The sequence below is a fragment of the Poecile atricapillus genome, chromosome 2 (assembly GCF_030490865.1).
Source record: "Poecile atricapillus isolate bPoeAtr1 chromosome 2, bPoeAtr1.hap1, whole genome shotgun sequence".
Taxonomy (NCBI): Eukaryota; Metazoa; Chordata; class Aves; order Passeriformes; family Paridae; genus Poecile; species Poecile atricapillus.
The window spans coordinates 143,002,075-143,022,548 of record NC_081250.1 but is presented as its reverse complement, the minus strand read 5'-3'; the positions used below and the strand labels follow the sequence as shown (position 1 = coordinate 143,022,548).

General features: G+C 41.0%; 1 long non-coding RNA gene across 1 annotated transcript in view; it reads right to left on the bottom strand.

Moving 5' to 3' along the window:
• Nucleotides 1-19,002, bottom strand: part of LOC131576681 (uncharacterized) — a 56,048-nt gene extending 37,046 nt beyond the window's left edge. Inside the window, exons 1-2 of the long non-coding RNA XR_009277037.1 lie at nucleotides 18,959-19,002; nucleotides 18,668-18,766 (exon numbers count right to left, since the gene is read on the bottom strand). This is a non-coding gene — a long non-coding RNA (uncharacterized LOC131576681). The remainder of the gene's footprint in view (nucleotides 1-18,667; nucleotides 18,767-18,958) is intronic.
• Between the last annotated feature and the right edge of the window lie 1,472 nt (nucleotides 19,003-20,474).

The following is a 20,474-nucleotide window of genomic DNA, read 5'->3' as shown; positions in this document are numbered from 1 at the left end:
ATGATATTAACCATTTAAAGTCTGTTGTGCAATATGGAGGCAGAAGAATAATGTGATTATTCACTGGGTGCCTCTTTAACCTACCTGGCACATTTCCATGAACTCTCATGTTTGGACAATGCTCTCAGGCACATGGTGTGATTCTTGGGATGTCCTGCACAGGGCCAGGAGTTGGACTCCATGATCCTGATGGGTTCCTTCCAATTCAGCTATTCTAGTAGTCTATGATTCTATGATCCTTTCCACTCTGCCCATGATCACACAAAACACCAGAAACAGGTTTTAGGTGGGAAACCTATGCAGGTGCTGTAGGACAACTTCCTTAAGTATGAGACTATCTCCCAAATTCTCCATGCTATATGGATCTAGTTCCAGGGCTGAAAGAATAGCCATGACAAATTAAGAATTCTAACATTCAGGCTGTATGTGTAACTAATCCTTTCTATCCTGCCTATTAACCTCTGTTTGAGGCAGATCAAGTGAAGCCTGGCTCAACAGCAGCTGCCACCACCCACACACTCAGCAGCAAGTCTCCTGTAGGGTGAAATTTATGGCTGCGTTGAAACACACCAATTTCAGTCAAGTACTCAGTCTGCAGCCCATCACAGTGGTTCTCCCTGAAGAATGTAAAGTGAACCAGCTCTTGCAGACAGCCCTGACAGCCCCCATTGCTTTACTTTAGTAGTACAGATGGCTCTGGCTAACTTGAAAATCAGAGAGAAGAGATCAGGGTGTGCAGGCATACCCAGGCTGGCTTTAAAGTGGCTCAGCTCAGCTCGGCCCAAGCCTGTCTGTGTGCTCCCAAGGTGGTGACTCGTCCAGACTGTGCTGCCACAGGACCCCTCCTGCTGATAACAGTTAGTGCAAGTGTGTCTACATGTATTCCAAATATACTTTGGGTTACTTGATGTGCAGGATTGTCTGGAGTTTAGAAGAGGCCACCCTGAGCAAGGCTGGGAAGAAGTCAGCACATATTCACGAGTGCAGACAAAAGCTGTGGCAGTGCACCAGGGAGGCACTTTGGAAAGACAGAGAAGAGTGGGCAAGTTTTGCACTTGGCAAACAGGGAATAGCTTGTTCTGCAGACCTTCCTGAGTCACTGTGCACAGTGCCTGGGGTCCCCACCTGCGCCGGGCTGTGTGGTGAGGGTGGGCTGACACATCTCACACATGTCAAGGCCCTGCAGTGACAAGTACAGGATGGGTGGCAGGCAGGTGGTAGAATTGAGTAACTGGGATGGAGCTCTCCAAATGGTTGCAAGAGCCTTCTCAAAACTTCTACATTTCCTGGTTTCCATCTTGTGTAGCAGAAACCTCTGGAATATATGCTTTAAGGAAGCCACAGTCTGATTGACAGGCCAAATCGCCATGGAGCACTGGTGTGAAATCATATGGAACAAGGAAATGTCTGAACTCTCGGTTACAGTTATTCCTTGGCACATAGTTAGAAAGGATTAACATGAGCAGAGAGGTAAAGGTGGGAAGTCCTACAGAGATGTGACTGTTTTGGTAAAGAACCACTGGTGGCAACATAAATATCCAATTATCTGGAGCTGAACAAATTGGCAGAGAGCACAGGAGCACTTCCATTCTATCCACCATGCCCAGCATTCCTTGGAACTGGTAGGTTATACCTATGGTCAGGTATCTAGTGGGTGCAACAGGAGTGTATTCTTAAATAACTATTTATTGCAGTATGCTCACTATGGCCATACTGAACAGCTCAGAAAATCTGGGAGCAAGATAGAGGGATAGCATATCCACTGGCATCTGTGAGTGAACAAGCTCCTCTGCTGCTTTAAACAGTTATTTAATTTAAACTTGTCTAATTTAATTCTTCTGCTCTCAAGCTGTCAGCTCCTGTCTCTGCAATGCCAAAAAGGCCAGCCTTCACTGCCCATTAATCCAATCTATGCTACAACATCACTGCCTTCCTCCCAGGCTGTCCATCATCCAGAGAGGAGCTCCCTGTAAAATCTGCAAAGCTTCAGTGTGTTCATCTTGTGAATGGCTCTGCAGGCAGGCTGCTCCTAGAGCAGCCCAGCCAGAGATGAGGACACCAGTCTGCTCTCTCTGCTGCCTCCCACACTGAACATGATGGTTTGTCTTTTCCACTGCACCTGTATTGCAAAACCAATACATCCACTCTTGATCTTTTTTTCTCTGCTATAGTCAAACTATTCACAATGTAGAGTATGTACATCCTAGTGACAGCAAATTCCTGCACTGAGGGGACTATTTTCTGCTCTTTCACCAGGATCATAAGGTCTTGATCCCTCATAAGAACCTCTGAGCCTTCATAGACATTACTATCTATAATAATGTCACAAATTATTTGACCTGTGGCTGTCACTTTCAACATAAGTGAGGATATTGCTCTGAGTGCTTGTGGTTTGCTGCAGTTCTTCACCTGTCTTACAAGACCATGTCCTAGTACATTTAGAAAAATGGAAGACATTAAAGCAAACCATGGATTTTTCTCCACTCATTCCCTGGTCTTTAACCATTGAAGTACCAGCTGGATTAGCACATCTACTCTTAAATTATCCTTAAATAGTCTTAAATCAAGAGGAGAATTGGATGTTAAATGTCAGTTCACCACAGGACTGGAGCTCAGGTTGGCTATAAACATAATGGATTTCAGTAGAGTTACCTCATATATACAAAAGCATAGCCAAGAGCTTAATTTGATCTTAAAGTAACATTTCAAAAGACTCATCAGAGCAGTGGCTGGGTTTTCAATAGCAGCACTTAACCACATTTCAGCTGTGCAGTGTCATCAGTGTTCAGTGGGAATGCTCAGGTGCAATTTGTCTCAGTGCTTTCAAGAAAGCAAAGTGAAGCCCTTAATTCTGTTAATGAAAGCTGGGGCTGTGTTTTCCACACAGGCAGAAACATAGTCTGTGTCTATATATTAGAAGAGAAATTAATCAATGGAAAAACATGGAATAGAAAGTGCTATTCTAAAAATAACAACAAGAAAGTGAACCAATAATTATTTTTTACACGAAGGCAGCTGTTTTTTTAACTCCTGTGTATACACAAGGCATGAATATGCCTGCAGTTCTCTTGACAGAAAGACAGCAATCAAATCACACAACATGTTCTTCTGCTGTCATGTTCAATACATTAAAATGTGCTGAGCAGGCATCAGCAGAAAGCCTACAGGACTCAGGAAAAACCATCACATCACCAAGAGAAAGCATTAAAAGTTAGTTTTAGCCATTTCTACAAGAGATAACATCTTTATTACCTGAGATGGGGGACAGCCAGAGAACTGAGAAGCCAGACTAGGACACAAGTATTCTTACAGTTTAAGGAACTTTCTTAATTGAATTTTGATTTCAAACTTGAGCATGCTTGGGACAATAAACTAAAAACTTTATTCACATCTTTTCATTACTTAGACAAACTGTTTACTGGCTGAAGCAGTACCAATTTCAATAGCTCACTATTCTGTGCAAAAATATTCACCTTATAATTTCTTTTATTGTTCAATTTAAAACATTATGTCTGAGAGAAGGAAAGGAAAATTCTGTGTGCATTTTTATAGCATACTATACGAAGATTCTGAGAAAACTAAAGAAATATTAGAGTTAATCATAATTTAATTATATCATTGAGTATAACCATCTGTTGTAAGAAAATGACCTGACAGCAAAGTAAGCAGAGCTGACAGGCTAGACTGCATGTAGACAATAAATCATTTGACAAATACAATCTGCTTTCATTCCTTTTTGCTAACTAATCTGTGTAACAGCTCTGCTGAGTTACTGGATCTTACAAAGGTATTACTGGTTCCCGTCAAGCACACATGGCTGCTAATGCAGTGAGAGAAAGGTTATGTTTTACCTAAGGGCAAACTAAATCTTGCTTTATTGACATGCCCTGGTAGATGCTTTGGAGATCAGTGGGAAATTAAAGATACAGAACTATTAAAGAAACATCAACAAACTTGAAAAATCTGAAATATATTCCTTTTACCTGTTGATTGCTGCTAGGATTTTACAGTCATAAAGGGTATGTATAGGAAACTTATAGCCAAAATACTTAAAATTTTTTATTTTAATAGACTAACAGACTTAGGGAGAATGAAGTTAAATGCTAGGGCTGTGGTAGAAGTTTAAAGGTACATGAAAAGTAAAGGTCACAAAAATGACAGTGGCCATGGCTGAGGATTTCCCTACAGGTGGCAGACTTGCAAGCTCACAGAGGGACAATGCAATGGAACCAGGGCTAGTTGCAGCTGCACCCACAGACTAGAGGTGATCAAATGAGCTTGTGCATGAATTTCACTCAATGAGCTAAACCACTGCTCTGCTTGGTGTCAGACCCCAGTAACTCATTTCACTTCTCCTTTCTACAAGCTTAATTTAAGAGCTAAGAGTGACTCTGATTGCCACCTTTTCCTGTGCCAGAGAGAAGCAGCACCAACTGTGCTGGGACCAGGGCTAACAAGTGATGGCTGTCCTGTTGTGAGCCAGGCACGTGTTCATACCCTGTGCTGCCTCTGATGCTCCAGGCTGTGCTTCTCCACCCATTGTGCTTCGATGGATCCCAACAAGCCCATTTTTCATTGCCTTGGACTCATTGTCAATGCATTGTTTACTTTTAGTGTCCACTGCCTACAGTCTGGGCTTTGAGTCCACACTGGAGCTATCAGCTATCAGCTTCACCAGCAGCTTTCACCTTCAGCCTCACTCAGCTGAGGCTACTTTGAGTGCTGCTATCCTCATCCAAGAGGACTGAGAGCTGTTGCTGAATGCAGCCCACTGTGGTATTCTCATTTTTTTGGGCCATCCCCCATGCACATTACCTCACTGAATTGCTGTTTTCCTGTGTATTTGTCTTTTTCTTTGCCTAAGATTAGCATGGTCCAATAATCCTATCCTGCTAAACAAAAGTGAGCCAGGGAGTGATCCTGATGTCAAGAGGTGTGAACCTGTTTATATCTACATTATTTAGACCTAGGTAGGACATGGGATTTCTTTGTTCAAAATATTTGAAATATTGTGAAGTCAGTGATGAGATGACCTACATAGAAGTCACAGGGCACAAAGGACAGCATGTGTTGCAGTTCTCATGGAATCATTCAGGTTGGAAAAGGCATCCTAGATCAAGTCCAGCTATTAACCCAGTCCCACCACGGTTCCTGTAAGAGAAAAGCAGGTTGACTAAGTGTGACAAGCCTGCTACACCACCACCACAATGCTGCAGCAATGGAAGAACCCAAACCTGATCCTGATTAAAAAAAAAAATTCTCTCAGTCACGTAGAACAGATCTCACCTATTTCAGCTCAAAGCTATAAGGGCACTGATTGTGGTGCTGATGAGTCTCTCAGCTGAAAAAAGGCAGAGGCACAGAAGACTGTAGCAAGAACAAATCATAGTTTGCCCACTGCTGAAAACCAAATGCTGTAACACAGGAGAATTGTAATGAAACTGAGAAGTGGTGAAGAGTAGGGAACTATCATATGTGATCATTTAGTCTCATGGATCAAGCAATTATGTATTTTCATTTATACTCCTCAAGACAAATCCAGTTTTAGTCCTTATGCAGCATTACAACAAAATGTTATCTTATAAAAATTACAGATCTGTGAGGCAGCCTGTCTCCTTACCTAATCATTTATGTTACCTCTGTCTCTCTTTTCTTTGCCTCCTTTGGGCTCTGTTCTCTGTGGATATATCTTTTCTCTAGTCTCTCAGCCTTCTCTGGGCTCAATTCTCTGTGAATACAGCTCTCTATAGTCTCCCAGCCTCCTCTGGACTGAATTTTCTGTAGATACAGCCTTTCTATAGTTTCCCGGCCTTCTCTGGGCTGAATTCTTCTGGGATCCTCCCTCGTGGGGAGTTCCACTTATCTCAGTTCTCATTATTCGAAGTAATCTCTCGAGCTCGTTAGAATCTTGTTTCTCGTGTTTATTGCAGGATCCTTACAAAACTTAACAGGTCTCTCCAGGCTGGTTACAAGGTTAATCTTTGCAATTTGGTACATTTCTTTTTTCTGATGGTACAAACAAGGCCTTGTGGCACACTTCATGTCTGATACACAAAATGGCCCCGAACTACGCAGTTCTTTTATCTTTATACCTATTTTTACCCAATTAACAATAGACACGTATATTATTTTTCTTAATGACCCAATGACCCATCACCTCTGTGATGCACTGCGGCATTTTCTATCCAATTACTAACTATTACCCAAAAACCTCCAGGAGAAGAACATGAAGAAGAAAGAAGAAGGACAAGAGACAACACCCTAAATCCTCCATCTTGTCTCCTGTTCTCTAAACTACTTTTTCACCCAGTGATTTAAGAAACTTTCTAATCTACACACATACCTTTCTTATCTAACTTTGGCATTTGTTTTCATGTATCACCATGAAAACATGCTCATGAATTTCATATTATATGAAATTCAGTGTTCTCTTGGATCTCAGAACTAAACATTAAAAGCAAGGGCACACAGTCTGTATTTCAGACTCCAACAATTTAATGGAAGAAGAAAAGTCCTTGTGTTCCTGGAAAATCCACCCTCCGAGTATATGCTACACTGATGATTGTTTGTTGAAGTGTGGAATGAAAGCACTTCTTTCACATTTTCTCTCACTCACTAAATTGCTAAACACATTTGCCATGGCTGGAGTTTTTTTGTATCACGTGTTAAATGAAACTAATCCTTCTCTAATTATTTTTTAAATTAGGCTTTAGAACAATCACTCTATAAGTTTTAAAGTATTGCAGAGCTAGGTACTGACAGTAGCATAAAGTAGAGCGCTAATTTACAAATGGTCATCATTTTGACTAGAATCATTCATGCAATAAAATTACCTTGAAAGCTGTACATTAATGACTAGAGGTGAAAAGTTCTGCCTCTACCCCTCTGCTCCTCCAAGTCAACCATGTAATTGTCATCCAGGCTGACCCAGAGCTGGTGCCTGTGACAGGGCACAACCTCTTTCACCAGGATTTAAGGCAGACATTAGAGAAAAAATATTCATTTGAGTTTCCATGTGCATCCATTACCTGATACCCTGCAGCCTGAAGATAAATCACTTCCTATCTTCTGTGGATGGTAGGGTCAGTCTCCAATGGGTATGCTGGCACCTTAGGCACCTACAGTGGGTATCTCAGTAGAGGTGTCTTATCTGCATCCAATTCCCACCCTGAGGGCTTTCCTGCTTCAAAGCAGACAGAGCAAAGATCAGGATATAAATAATTCTCAGATGTTTTACAGTGCAATCTAAGATAAGGAGGCTTCGTTTCTCCCATGGCCCAGAAAAGTCCAGGACACTCATGCCAGAAGAGAGATCACATCTAAAGGTCTACAACAGAGACAGAGTCTGCAAGGTCACAGACAGAGACTTCTCACTCTTCAGCTCAGCCACCTCCCTGGTTTCTATTTTCCCCTCTGGATTTTGTAGGTGGCTCCTCCCTCGCTAGGGAAAAAAGGCTGAGGGATCTCACTTCTCTCTTCAAGCCATCCGTGTGCTGTAATGAATTTTTCTGTGTCTAGGCCAGCTCACAAAAGGGAACACAAGTATTTTTTTGTGGAACATGTCAAAGTATCTAGGTATTTAGAAAACTATAATCTAAAATGTCACCTCCTGAAGCCTTTTGACTCAATTTCCCTATTTCCCATAGGACGATTCAATAGACACTAGTTCTTCAATATGTGATTAAGTTTGTCTTTTCCATATTCCACAGCTTCTCCCATGACAGAAATTCACAAATTTTGAGGAAGTTATTGGAAGTTCCTCTCCAGATACTTCTTTTTGCATATATATATAACTTCCATGTATGGGATGCTGAGTCCCAGACCAGGGAATATTGAAAGTAACTTTAAATGATTTTTATGTAAAGATACAATTTTTCTACAAGGACAGCAGCAATCAGTTACACATAAAACTCAAATTTAGGAAAATAACCAAATATTCATATAAGAGTGGTTCACAGTAAATATGGTCTTGTACATTTCATCTTGTACTCTGGCTCAACATAGATAAAGACAGTTTCTGCTCTCTCAGAACTCTGATTAAAACTCAATAAATGCAAAACAAGCATATAGATCAGAGAAATTTTTATTTATATGTCAGAGAAATACCTGATGACACTGTTAGAATATCCAGCAGCTCACAACGTCATAGTGTCTGATAGAGAGCTGATATCTGTCATTTAATTTTAAAGGGTCCACAAACACCACAAAATTTCATTGGTAGTGCAAACGTTTTTCAACCTTAAGAAAATTGTGGGGGAAAAAAGTATCTTCAATTAACAATTAACACTTTACTTTTTATATGTCCCTTGGGAAACTTTGGGTTAATATTGCAAGGAATTCATGCAACAAGCTGCAGAAGGCAGAAATTCTGTAAACAAGAGGCAGAGGGACTCCCTCCTCTCAACAAGTCTAGGTAGATATATTTTGTCTCAGTGCTATTTAAAAGAGCAATGCAGCCACCTCTGATTCTAGTGCAATAGCTTCATTTAGAGTATCCGAAACTCTTAGATATTTTACATAAATCTGAATTAAGGAAAGCTTTTCCTATTACCCTATTTTATGTTTTCAGGGTAGAACATTTATTTCTTTGCAGTTTTTTAGAAGAACTTCCCCAACAAAAGTTAGAGAATACCTCAGGCTGTGCTAACCTTGCCCCATACCACCAGGTCAATGAATAATTCAAAAAACCCAGTTTTTGAAGAAAGCTCTAATTAGACAGTTTAACTTCTATCTAAAAGGACTCCAGAAGACAAATGGGACTCTTTTCTTCTGCTTGAGTTAAAACATTGGGGAGATGATATTTTATGAGGTGAAGATAGAACCAAAGGTGGAGTGCAACCACCAGTAGCCTAATAAAATATGAGCCTCGGTTTGATTTGTGTTTTTCTCTCAATGTCCTTTTGTGTATTTCATGGATCACCTCAAGGCATAGCTTTGACATAGAACTGAAATCAAAACATGGCAGATTTCCTTCTGGTGTTTGTGGAAGAGTGCACAATATGAGAAAAGGCACAGGAGAAGCAGGTCCCTGTGTTCACTTGAACCCTGAGATTATCTTCCAGCCACTTGCCAGCCCAAGATTCCCACTCTTGTGCTTTCTGCTAATCCACTGCTAGAATGCTATTTTGCTCTCTGGAAAAAAACAAGTGTGATTATGAGGATGACGCTCTTAATGAAGCACTGCACTATGTGTCTCCAAATTCAAAGGGCTACCCAGAATCTTTTCAGGCAAAGAATCTTTTCAGGCTGAGTCCTTTTTTTCGTTTTATGTTGTGCCAGGCCAAAATCCCATATCCTAATAAAAATCCTTTTAAACCTTGGAGGTGGAATATTAATTTTGTGCCTTGGATGTATCACTAAATTTTATGTTGTAAAAAGCATGCAGTTTTATGCTAGCATTCAGCAACTGTTTGCTCTCTGGAAATATTAGTTATTTCAGGGTTCTGCTGCTGGACTGTACCTCTTATTTATAGATCATGCCAGCATGCAGATTTTTATTCATTAGGAACTCTGCACTGCACTAAAAACTAGGCCATCTATATGTAAGATGTAGGTTTAGGTTGATAAAATTATTATACAGCATTTCAGTATATTCAATTAGCCCTAATAGTGTCTCTTCTATCAAGATGTAGGTGACACTGCATCATGGAGTCTAAGCAGCTCATTCATCTTTGTAGCAAAGCAGATGGAAATTTTTAACTTGCTTCACTTCCATATTCCAGGTGCTTTTGCTTCCCTGCTGAAATCTGCCCAATTCCTGGATCCCAATTGCTGGGACACAGTTGAAATTTACTGATGTCCCTGTTTGGGAGAAAGGGTAGCTATGTTATTCCCAAGAGGCATTTCAAGCCAAACCGTGGAAGATGCACACCCATTACTGCAGTCCAGCAGTGAGGTCTGTAAAGGGCTCAGTGCCCCCCAACACCAGCACCTCTGACACAGGGCCTCTTCTGGACAGACCTGAATTCAGGACACAGTGACTTCCTACGGCATGGGAACGCAGGGACCTGACATGGAGACTGGCAGGAATACAGGTGAGACCTCAGCCAGATAGTGGAAATGGTAAGAGCACCCCTCTATTCCCCCTTCCCAATATGCTGCTTAGTGGATCTTCTCCAATGGATGCTGAAGACCATGTAATTCCTGTCTCCCAAATTATATACTGAGGAGGGTGTATTGGTATCCTCTCTTTGAGTCTTAGCATCCTGGCTTGCAATAAAATGTAACTCTGCAAATTCAAGATGTTTTGCTGTTGCTGGTGTTAGCTGTGCATTTTGAGCAGCAAAGATATTTTCTGTCCTTGATGGAAACAAATCACCACTTATTTCTTTAACATAAATATAATTTTTCATGGGCAATTTAAAGACTGAATTATTTTCAAATTACCACTACTACTATATCATTAGTTCTTCACTACTGTTTAATCATTAAAGTTTCTCAGTGATGCAAGAATTATAGATTTTTGTTTCAGCTATTAAAAAAAAAGGAGGTGATAACTTTAAGTAGCTTTATATGCACAGAGCAGGGTAAATATTCATAAAAGTAAAACAATCTGAGGAATGCTTAGCAAAAGAGACAAACAAAATCCTATTCAAATTCCACAGAAAATTTCATGTAAAACATTTTTTTTTTCAAAATGTACCATGACTATAATTTTCTGGAAATAGATTAAATTCAATGTCTTAAAATTAACTCCCGACAGGATGAAACTGTAATTAAACAAAAGAGTTTCCATTCGTTCTTTTTCAAAAATAATAAAGAAAAATCTTGAGATTTCTCATGCAAGAAACTCCATTTTTCTTAAAGGTATTTTTCTTTGCTCCTACAATAAAAGTATCAGGTGTAAATTTGCACCAGATTTTATGCAACCACAGCATGAGAACTGAGGCAGAACTGGAAGGTTGGAAACCCACTGTTTTGGACAGATGCACTTTAGGTGGGCATGCATATACCACTAAAAAACATCAAGAACATAATGAAGTATTGCATTGTGTTGCTTGCATAGATACAGTTTCTAGAAATAAAAAAGCCTTAAGAGGTCAGAACCCTTGTGGTCTTTCCTTTTTTTTGTGTGTGTGTGAAATGTCATGAAGGCTGAGCTGCTGCCCAGCTCATTTTTGTGTCCTGCAGCTGAGGCCAGGCCAATGTGACAGTGTTAGAGCATATGGAGGTGTGCTGAGGATGCAAAGCCTGGTAGGATAAAACTAGAAGACTGTACAGCAGAGAGGGAGCCAAACTTACTGCCCAGCTGTCTTTTGGGATTCCTACTGGCATGGGCTATTCCCCAAACTGTGCACAGATATTGTTTGGAGCCACCAACCATTACAAGTCAGAGTCGTGGTGGCAGGGTGTTTCTTATTCAGGGATTTGCAGAGCCTGTGCTCAAAGTGGCAGTCCAGCCCTGTTTTCTTTACTAATATTGACAGCTGCCAGGATTGGAGCTGGCAGTGCAGGTATGGGGATCAAGAAGGACACTGCTGTGCATTTCATCAAAATGGAATCCAAACATTATATAGACTCCTGGACAGGGAAAATGCCTGTATTCAGGAAGGAAGCTTAATCACATTGCTAGATACAGGCACGTGCTCCAAGCCCTGTTGGAACCCCTGGCACTGAAGCATGTGCTGTAAGCCCTTTCCCCAAGTCAAGGCTTCCAAGGCTGCCAGGTGATTCCCACAGGTGAGCAGCATTTGCACTGCCTGTTCACAGAGCCCAAAATGGGGCAGAGGAACTGCAAGCAGATCTGTGTCAAAACACTCACACACATCAACCACCATCTTCAAGGAAGATGTTGCAAGCTCCTTTCCACTATTTCTGGGTCTTAATGTGGGACTTTGTATGTGTGTAATGCAGCAGGAAAACAATAGGCCTTTTTAAAATTTTATTCCAGGGCACTATTTCCTCACAAAGACCATTAAGAAATCATCTGCTAGGCATCCAAAAGCGTCCTCCTATTCTTTTATTTCCTGTTTTTTGGGTAATATTACACGTCATGCTATCAGCATTAAAAAATATTGTAAAATTTTTCCTCTATCATGCAGGGAACAGCATGAAAAAATTCTCTCTGGAATCATACAGCAACACAGTGGTCTATTAGTCTCCATTTTGTTGTTCAAACAAGATCAAGTCCTCATTATCTGGCACTGTATAAACACATTAAGAAACAATCCTGTACCTAAAGGGCTTTTAGTTTAAATAGAGCAAGCAGTCAGGCAAAGGATGTTTTCCTTTTCATCTCCTATCTGTTCTACTGATGAGGAACTGAGGCACAGAGAAGCAATAAGACCAAGAAAAGTTACACAGGAATTTTATCAGACACCAAGGAATCAAGCTTAGGTTCCCAGAATATCAGCTCCATGTCTTAATGTGAAATCAGGCCTCTGTATGATGGTGCATTGAAAGAGTTTCAAGTCGAGAGACATGCCAAAAACAAACACATTCTGCCAACAGTGTAAACTAATTGAATTTTAATAATTGCTTCAGTTTTAGTCATTTGAACTGTTATTAACAGCTCAAACAGGGAATGTGTGGGCTGTGCTTTCAAATTAGGTTATTTAATCCCATATTATTTCTTTTCATGTTGGACAGAAGTGACTTTATTTTGCCATATTACTCCTGGCATGTGATTAACGCCCAGGTGCTGGCCTGTAAAGCACCACAGCAATTGAAATATAGCTGAATTTCCAGGGCACAGAGTGGTGACTGGCAGAGATACTTGATAAAACCATACTGAGCTAATAAATACAACAGAAACACTTGTTAACTGCATCCAGAGAGGAATTTCTCAGAAACAGGTTGTGCTCTTTCACTGAAATGAGTCTGCATTTGATGCTTCTCCATCTTTGGGAACCTGGCAATTTCCTCAGCCCAGGAGAGTCCTGGATTCATTTGGGAAATCTGTATTATTTGACCTGTTTTCAGGATTTTACCAGGCCAACGTTTTCTGCCTCTGCCTTATCACTTTTATCAGACACAGCATCTTAGGTTCAAAACTGGCTCATTAAGTCACTGCTGACTTTCCATGCTTGTGATGTGGTGAATTGTTCACATAAACCAAATGATAGGATGATTCACAATGAATGAATGGGTAAATTCTGAATAAATTCTTGTGCAACACTGTAAAAAGAAACAATCATAGTCAAATGCAGAAGAGATGAAGAGCAATACAAAGGCTTGGCAATCTGTAAAGAGAAGATCCAAAAGTCAAAGTCATGGATCACTGAAAGTTTTCAAGGCCAGGCTGGATGGGGCTTTGAGCACCCTGGTCTAGAGGAAGGTAGCCCATGGCAGACGGGTTGGATGCAGAGGAACTTTAAGGTTTCTCCCAACCCTAAATCACCTTATGATTCTATGAAAACGTGCCAGAAGCTGGGGAAATAGCAAAAAAGTCCCAGCTTGTTGGTTAGTGGATCCTTTAACTTGTGCTTGGCAGTCAGTCATAGAGAGGGAGGGAGACCAAGGGGTTGTGCTACAGCTGCATTTGTGCCAGGCAGACAGGACTCCTGGAAGGATGTTCACCATGTGCAGCCTAAATCATCCTTCAGATATTTTCCTTTTGAAGCAACAAAATTATTTTATTTCCTTCTATAAAATTAATTTTAAAAGAACAGAAAAACAAATAATATAAAACGTAAACAAAAAAGGAGCCCAGCCTGGCCTGACAGGTCAGCAGATGGTTACCTAGGACTAGTACAAACACCACAAGCCAAAGCACAATTTTGCCAACTCTCTCCTAATCTCCAGCTGATTTTGCTTTCATGTGCATGCAGCAGTTTTTTCTTCTGTATTTTAGCAGTGGTATTCTCAAATCTCTGACACTTCACTGTTACTTCTGCCCCTTCCCCAGAGGCATCACCCTGGTTTCTCTCTTCCTAGCACATGCAGGGTTCCAACGTGGGTACAGTTTTTATTTCAAGGTCCAATAGACTTGAGACTGTCAGAAGAGTCCTGCAGGCACCAGAGGTAGTGCCAGAGCCCTCTCATGCTGCCTCTGGATCCAGACCAGGAGAATTTCTGGTAATAAGTCCTTGCAATAACTCCTCACAAGTTTTCCCACATCTTATATGTTCAGTCTGGTAATTTCTCACCCTCAGCATCTTCCAGAGACCAGTTGTGAAAGCCTGTAATGTGTTTTGTTGCAAGGACAAGCCACCACCACACTCCTTCAGCCTTCAAAGGCTGAAGTGCAGGGACGAAGAAAGTTCATCACTGTTAGCTTGTTTCACACTGCATGTGGGAATTGATGGATTCTAAAAGACCCCCTTGAATGAGCTCTGTTGGACTCTGCTACATTTGTAGAGAACAGCAGTGTATCTGTCCTGACTGTTTTGGCTCCAAAGATGCAGGTGTTGTGAGGACAGCAGATTATGCAGGCAATGGGAAGAACTAGGATCCACCTTCACACAACCCAGCAGAGGTGCCCTGGTGATGCATGGCGGTTTCTTTCTTTCATGACAGTAGAGACCACAGCCTGGAAGCTCTAAGGGGCAAGAGTATGAATTTCATTGGTCTTTAGAGCTCAGAGGGGACTGTACATAAAATTCAACTCTCTACAACCATAGCTCCACCCTCCACACAGACTCACATTACCACAACAGATCAAAGATCTGTATGAGCACACTACAGTGTGACAGACTTACGGCCAAGCTCAGTCAAAAACGTGTTCAGAGGGCTGTGATCTGTTGCCAGCTTCTGTGTGCTCCCATTGAAGCATGTCCCTGTGGTGGTAGAAGGCTTTTGCCCCAGGACAATTAAATAGAGTGAAGTATGTCGTTTGTTAAGCTACATCTGAATTGTGAAATCTGTGATACTTTAAAAGCTTTCCAGTGCCCTTGCAAAATCCATTTGTAATCATAATATAATTCTAGAGGTCCTGCCAATAACCCAGACAGATTTTGGTGCACCAGTCAGGAGTTTCTATTCCTAGATCCCTTACACCATGAATTCCAGCTGTGCTGTGTGAATCTTATTAAAAGATTTTTTTTCCCTTGCAATGGAATTTCTGATTATTTTGCCATATTAATGGATATTTAATGGATATTAATGGAATATGCCATATTAATGGGATGATAAAGTCTTTGTTTATCTTAAGGGAAGCCATACTGAAATTATTCAAGCCAAATTGGCATTGAATCAGGTCAGATTGCCACTTGATTCCAAGTTGTTTGGTTATTCTATCAAAACACAGCTTGCGTGCCATTTTACCTCCAGATTTCTGGGACCACATGGATGGGGCTATGTCCTGTTGGCTTTTGAACCTTCTGAATTCCCCTTTTTAGACATCCACTTCATACAAGTCAAAAACATGTGGTACTTAAACTGACTGTAAGAATTTGGCCCAGAGGGAATATCTGTGGGGCTTTGTGCAGCGTAACACACAGCTCATACACCAGATGTGGTAGCAGTGCAGTGATGAAACCCAGCTCATCAGATTAACTCAGACCTAGCTCTGCACCAAGGTCACTTCCAGTTTGTCCTCTGCTAGTTCACAGCACAGACCAGCCCTGCCTTGCAGAAACACATCCTCACTTCCAAGAGGATGGAGGGTTGAGAAGACAGCACCAGCCTCATGGCTTATCTGAATCCCTGGAGCCAACAGAGTCCATGTCCAAGGGGGTTCCAGTCATCCCTATCCACACTTGAGTGCTTGTACTCTTTTTGGGGGATCCAGTTTGATGACCGAGTTCATGGTATTGAAACTGATCTTTCTTTTTGCACTTCAGGACTGGCATGTACTTTCCCCTTCTGAAAGGACTCTGAAAATCCAGGGCTGAGTTGTATTATGGTGCAGGGAACACATCCCAGGCTCATCACTGGTGGTAATAGCAGTCCCTCTGGTCTCATGTACTGCAATTCAATAACCCATTTTTAACAGTTGGTGGTGGTGATTCTTCACTTCTGAATGCAGCTAATTAGTTATGATAATTAGCAGAGTAACAGCTCTCTATTTCCCACTAGGGAGTTCAATAGCCACCATTTTATAACCACCAACTTTACTTTCCATCTTGGCTTCCTGAGAAACAGAGTCCAACACCTTGATTAGAATTTGAGTCTAATGGGTATAAAAAGCAGAATAAAACAATAATTCAGCAAGGCAGACTTTTAACACCATTTCAGTCCTTTCTCCTTCTTACAGACACAGTGCCCTGTACCTAGCACAGGGCCCACACAGACCCAAATCCTGCAGGCTCTGTGGCAGCATTTGCAGTGCCTGGCTCTAAGACAGTAACCATTTCCAATGAAAATCAAGTTCTGAATCCCTGCCAACACTAAGTGAGCCAAATTCAGCTCCTAACAGAGGCAAGAAAGGGACATCTTTAAACTTGCTTTTGATGTTTTTTGCTTAGCAGACACACACTGCCAAGGTGTTTCCTCTAAGATTAAGGCTTTAATTTCACTTCTCAGATTTATTAAATATGGGTTTTGACAGTACCAGTCATCTCACAGGCCTCTCCATATGGCAGCTTTCATATCATATACAGTGGTGGGCCCCTTTTCTAGGAAACCCCAATTCCAGTGCTCTTTTCTGCTTTGAATCCGCCTCCCTACCAAAGCAGTCACAATGCTTTACCACAAAAATCTTTTCATATTTATCACAAAAATCTTTACACAACGAGAATCTCTTCAGAAAACAAACCCCTTGTATCAGCTGGGGACTGTTTCTACCAGTGCCAAGGATATTCCTCAAATATGAAAACCCACTCTTCCAAATCTATTGTGTGTGTAGACCGTGAGGGAGCTTTCCAGCTCCTTAACTTTACATCCCACTGTTGTTTCTCATAAAACTTGAAAAATTATGTTCAACAACAATGTATTCTTTGTGTCCAAAATTTCCTGAATTCTTTCTTTCTCCAAGGACATGTGAATGACAAGCAATATTATTTTAGTCTCTCTAGTTTATTTTTCCCTGCCTCTTTGTCTCTTGCTTGATGGCAGACTGTCCATCTCTACTGGGACACATTTATTCCCTACTACAATCGATTCTAATATCATTGAATATTATTACAAATTGAGATGGAAACTGGGGAATATGAGAAAATAAGCATGCACAACATAGGAAAAGGCAGAGTTCTGTAACTCCTAAATCCCAGCAAACTCCTGTGAACTAACACATTAGAGGAAGGCCTAAGAAAGGACTCAAGCCCTGGTTATGCTTTCAAAGCCTTGTACAGAAAGTACATTTGCTTCCTCCAAAAGGACAGTCAGTCTCCTCTGCTCTATGACCTCTTTAGTGGAGGAGTTAAGGACCATCCCAAACTGCAGCTTCCAAGTGTGGAAGGTCCTGGGAGGCAGAGGAACACAACAAACCCACAGAGATTATCAGGAAAGTTAATACAGCTTTTGCTGGGAATTCCTGACTGCAATCTTCTCTGCAACAGGCTCCAAGTGTGTTTCTTCCTAGACAGACATCATATATAGATGCTCATGTGAGCCTGAGTGAAAGATCAAACTGAGGCGAGAGTACCCACTGCCAGCATCAGGGCAAGTGAAGACCTTCACACTGACATCTGGTGTCAGAGAGCCTGGAGAGGGGAGAATGAGACTGATTAAGGACAATGGGATTTGGTCATTGTCTCCAAGTGGCTCAGATTTCCTCAGACTGAGAAAGTAGAGTTGTAGTTTAAGTTCAACAACACAGTGCACGTTCTTAGAAGTGCCTGTCAAGCCACAGACGCTCAGCAGGGCTTGTAGGCTTCAAATAAAGATAACTATTCCCCAGTCACACACAAGATATCTACTCCCAGTTCTCTGAAATAGAACCACCATAAATGGTAGCAAATGACACTGAACATGAAGCTGCAAAACGTGGTATGTTATTTAACATCGACCACTCCATATAATTAAGGGAGCACAATTATTTAAACATGTTTGTGATGTAAACAACCATGCAAATTGCATTCCTAACTACTATGACTGTACCCACAGGTAATTAGAAGTAGCAATTTATTACTCAGTGTAATAATTAGAAGTAATTACCTACAAGAACCAATTAGACATAGTAATTCATTTCTTAATGCAATGAGCTTCTTCTGCAGCATGTGTGTGTGTGTGTGTGTGTGCATGCATGTTCACGTGGATAATTATCAATGAATTATAGAATATTTTGGGTTAGAAAGAACTTCTAAAGGTTATTTAGTCCAACTTTCTTGCAATGAGCAAGGACATCTTCAATTAGGTTAGTCTGCTGATCTAGGCCAACCTAGAATGTTTCCAGGGATGGGGCACCTACCCCATCCCTGGGCAAGCTGTTTCAGTGTTTCACACCTAGTGTGCAGTGCTTTCTTCTTAAGGTCAAACAGTGGATGGACAGCCTCAATGAAAAAATCTGTAACAATAACCAGATCCAAGACAATTTTCATCTCTTAATTTGCTCACAACTCCTCATGGAATAGCAGGTACAGGTGAAGCACTGCAATAGAACCTAGAGTTCATTAACAGTGACACATAATATTATTAGAAAAATGCATAAATTGTCTGTACTCTGGCATAACTGTTGTGTCAGATTTCCAGAAGGCAAACAGGGATTGCCTCAGGAAGTATAAACAACCCATAGTTTATAGGGATACCAGATGAAAGACAAACACCATGTCAAAAGCAGAAAACACTGGGCCAGTCCCAATCCAAGGAACAGTGAGACTAGGAATTAACAAATACAAATTAAAATTACCATAGCAGAATCTGATATCTGTTTCCTGATTGTCAAGTTGTTGCCTTCAGTCCAATGTTTAGGTACTTGTGCTAAAACAATCTTCTTGAGTGGGACTCCCTAGAAAAGAAGTAAAAGCAGTCAGAAGATACTTTTTCACCATATTCCTTTTCTTGTTTAACTGCAACCATGACCATTATTGCTGAGATGCAGTGAAACACAAGAAAAGTGAGACCCCAGTTTTGTTCACTGATTTTGTTATCATTATTTATTTCATTTCAGCTATTGTACTTTCACTGTAATTTTTGATACCTGGAGAAAAACCACAGCTCTGCTAAAGATGTCCTGGATCAGGGAATTATCCCAGATAGGGAAATAACAGGAATATTCACAGAAAGGTCATCTGATCTGAAGCTGTGGTATGGCTGCCACTGAAATGAAAAGCTGCAGTCTGTTGCCAGTGCACCTGCCCATGTCACAGACATTGGAACCAGATGATCTTTAAGGTCACTTGCAACTCAGACCAGTCTGTTTCTATCATAACAGGTTTATAACCACAGAAAAGAGTCATTGCTATGTCCTGGTGAGCACTGACAGTTTCCAACAAGGATCAAACACCCTTTTCCCAAATGCACTATTAATGGATAATTCCTAATTTCCTAGAACTAGATTACTTTTAGAGTCCCTCCCAGTCCAAATCTTCCTATGATTCAATGTTTCTGTGAACTTGCCAGAGTTGCCCTCTGGAGATTTTTTTCTTCTCCTAAAATTAATTTATTCCAATCCCAGGGTTGTAAGGGCAATTCTAAAAACAGTCTCAGATAGATTTCAACTTTTAGGCCTCTTATGTGCTCTAATAAAAGCAAGAGAGAAATTCCATCCCCAGCTGGACAGTTTCCAGTCCTCAGGCTACAAGTGATATAGTAACAGGAATGGAGGGTAGAACAGGAGGTAATCATTGCCCTCACCTGCACACATAAACAGGAATCCAAAATTTCAATGGGGGCTTTAGTTTATGTCAGTAAGGTTGTCAGTTCCACAGACAGCACTTTTTCTTTTGTTTCTGGAAAACTGAGGTTAAGAGAGGATGGCCTTTGGCCAAAGGGTTTAGTCAGCATGAGTTGTGAAATTGCCTTTTTATGCAGTAAGCATGATACACTACAATCATTCTGAGAAAGAGATGATTCACCCCACTTGTAATCTTAGTAGCAAAGTATAACAAAGTTCAAAGGACAACTAAAGTCTATACTTTCCTTTAGTCTTACTGGTACTGTTCAAGCAAAGAACAAGCAACATTTCTGTGAGAAAGTGTTTCCAAGAACTAAGGACACTGGATTCCCAGAGCAAGACTGAAAGAGCTGGGAAAATCTCACTTGTGCACTTGAATTATAGAATGGCTCAGATTGAAGGGACTTGAAAGACCATCATGTTCCTCCTCCATGCCATAGGCAAGAAAACCTTTTACTGCACCAGTTGCTCAAAGCCTGATCCAGCCTGGCCTTGAATACTTCCAGGCATGGGGTCTCCACAACTTAGGGGATCATCTGTCCTTGCCATGGTGAAGGTATCAACCCAGACAGAGCTTCAGACTGTGGACACAGCCCTGGAAGTCTCAGGCTGCAGGACATGGGGAAAGACTGTGTTTTCTGTGAAGGAGTGATGGATATAGTTGACAAATAAAGGACTTGGGATGATGTGAGCAAAAGAGAAAAAAAATAACAAACAGGACTTAAGTAGGAACACCTAAAACATTTACATGTAAGCAAGGAAGAGCCTGCAAGGCATGATTAAGGGGAAAAAAGTGGAGTCTTTTTCAGGAAGAGGGAGT